The sequence below is a fragment of the Tupaia chinensis genome, unplaced genomic scaffold, assembly GCF_000334495.1.
Source record: "Tupaia chinensis unplaced genomic scaffold, TupChi_1.0 Scaffold138674_1, whole genome shotgun sequence".
In the NCBI taxonomy this organism is placed as follows: Eukaryota; Metazoa; Chordata; class Mammalia; order Scandentia; family Tupaiidae; genus Tupaia; species Tupaia belangeri.
The window spans coordinates 68,638-71,094 of NW_006198567.1; the positions used below are offsets into that span (position 1 = coordinate 68,638).

At 41.4% G+C, this 2,457-nt stretch overlaps 1 pseudogene; it reads left to right on the plus strand.

Moving 5' to 3' along the window:
• The first annotated feature begins 1,733 nt into the window (after nt 1-1,733).
• Nucleotides 1,734-2,457, plus strand: part of LOC102491404 (CDK2-associated and cullin domain-containing protein 1-like) — an 11,054-nt pseudogene continuing 10,330 nt past the window's right edge.

Consider the following 2,457-nt stretch of genomic DNA (forward strand, 5'->3'; position numbering starts at 1 on the left):
TGCCAAGGACAGGGCTGGGCTTTCCAAGTTACCTGACCTTAAAGATGCTGAAGCAGTTCAGAGACTTCTCTAAAGAAATTCAGCTTGGTGAAGAGTCACTAGCCCAAGGTGAATAAAAGAAGAGAGTGGACTGTCTGACCAATGACATTGCTGTGTGTGGACAATCACAACAGTTGCCTTAAGTGCATGCCATTTCTCATGTTACAGATGCTGATGACCAAGCTCCCAACAATAAATCAGAGAAACTTTAAAAGAAGTTTTTACCTTAGGGTGACTGCACTCACTGCAGAGAGACAGAGAGGACAGAGACAGTGAGAGAAAACATGGGAATCACCTCCCAGCATGAATGCCCATGCTTCAATACCTTCCCCTCCATCCTCCCCATGGGATCTTGGGCATGAATTCACAAGCACCTCGCATGAGTTTCAAGGCATCAGGTCAGAGACTTGAACCATAGTTAGCCATTTGGGAGTCCAGCAAGGTAACAGTTTGTTGTCTGCTGGCCTTTATCAGAGTAATTTAAGTGGCCATAACTTGGAGGAAAATGATGTGGAGTGAGACATAAATATAAACATAATAAAATCACAATTAATTATATATAAAAAATTCTGAACATGAAAGGTGAGCAGCCCTAGAGAATAAGGGCAAATGTGTCTGTTATAGAGTTCCTATGCTGAAATCTACCAAAGATAAGATTTATTTTGTCTTTTTTATTCATTTTTCCAGTATAAAATGTATTTTGATAGAAAACTTCTCATTTTATAAATACACTTATGAGTTACCAAATTAACATGATTTTTATACCTAAATAAAGCAATTAAAATATACATATAATATGAAATATCTGCCCCCTAAAAAAGGGTGGGGATAGGTGAAGAATCCCCATTTTTAAGAATTATTTTATTTATTTTTGTTATTTAAAAAAATCCTGTAGGGCATATACATTCATCATAAAGAGAGAGTGAGAGAAAATGTAAAAAAGGAAAACACCATGTCTGCGATTGGAGCTGCTTTTTACCATATGGGATTCCAATACCTTAACCACTGTGTAATCTGCTGATCCTAAATGTACATTAAGAAAAATACAGTACATTTTAGTATAAATTCAAAAATTGCATAGAAACTTGATTGTGTTTATGAAGACTGAGTAATAAAGTTCCGGAGAGACAATTTCTCCCTACTTGCTCTCTAACGTTAAAAAATTAATATGAATAAAATGTCATAAATGGAGCCACTGCTTTATGGCTGCTGGTTCCAGTAGGAGAGCTCCCGAGCACCCACCACCATCCTCAGCATCTCCAAGAGGGAGGCCTGCCTGGGGAGAGCGAGACACCTGGTACACCGCAGTCTTCACTGTCAGTCATTTCTGGCCCCAGCCATGTGAGCTCCAAGAGGTGGCTGTACCCCATGGCCCAGGAATGTGACAGGCAGCAGGTTCCTGTAATGAATGTTGGTGCAGAGATGGGACAGAGGGAGTAGGATGGAGGAAAGCAAAGAAGAGGAGAAGGCAGCTACAAGCGAAGGTGGACAAACAGAACTACAACTTGGAGGCAACCTTGTAAGGTTTTCTGTAGCAACTGCCAACTCCACCACTCACTTTGTCAATCCCACTTCCTGCCTGAGAGTTTTCAGAGGGCATTTCTGGTGGTGTCTGCTGTTTTGTTGATAGGAAAGGCACAAAGGAGGAACTCTTGATGAGGTCCCCACCACCACTGGAGGTCAAGGTGGTGACCATGATGTTAAAGAGGTGCCACTTGGCTGCAGCCAAGGCAACTTCCAGCTCTACCATCAACATCAACACCTCCACCTCCAATCTCTTAATGAATATGACTATTAAAGATAACAAAAGCACATACTGGGGGCTTCAGGTCACTTAGTGGTTAAGGCACTGGGTGTCAATATGATCGACCGTAGTTCAAGTACCAGACACAGCCGGTTGAAATTCATGCCAGATATATGTGCATGTGTGCCCCAAATCTTGAGAATAGAATAAAGGTGAAGGAATTGAAACATGGTCATCCCCCCCAGAGGGTGATTTTTCACTTTCTGTGTCTATCTCTCTCTCTCTCACTGGCTATCAAACATACCCTAGAGCAAAAATCTTTCAAAACAAACAAGCAAGCAAACAAAAAACAATAACAAATCCTGGTAAAATAGAATAACTTTTTAAACACAGAGTCCTGATGTTTATATCCCTATATCCTGTGAACAGATATGCAGTTGTGTGTATAAGTGCTTAAACCAGCAGCACTGGAACAGATGTATAATGGTCTGATTTAAAATATTAATCACTTAGAGGAACCAGCAGATTGCTAATGGCTATGTTGCTGGATTCCCACATAGTTGACCACTGTTCAAGTCCCAGACCCAGTGGCTTAAACTCATGCCAGTTATGGGTGGGCGAGTGCCCAAGATCCTGAGAGGATATTGGAGGAGAAGGGATTGAGGTGTGGCCAT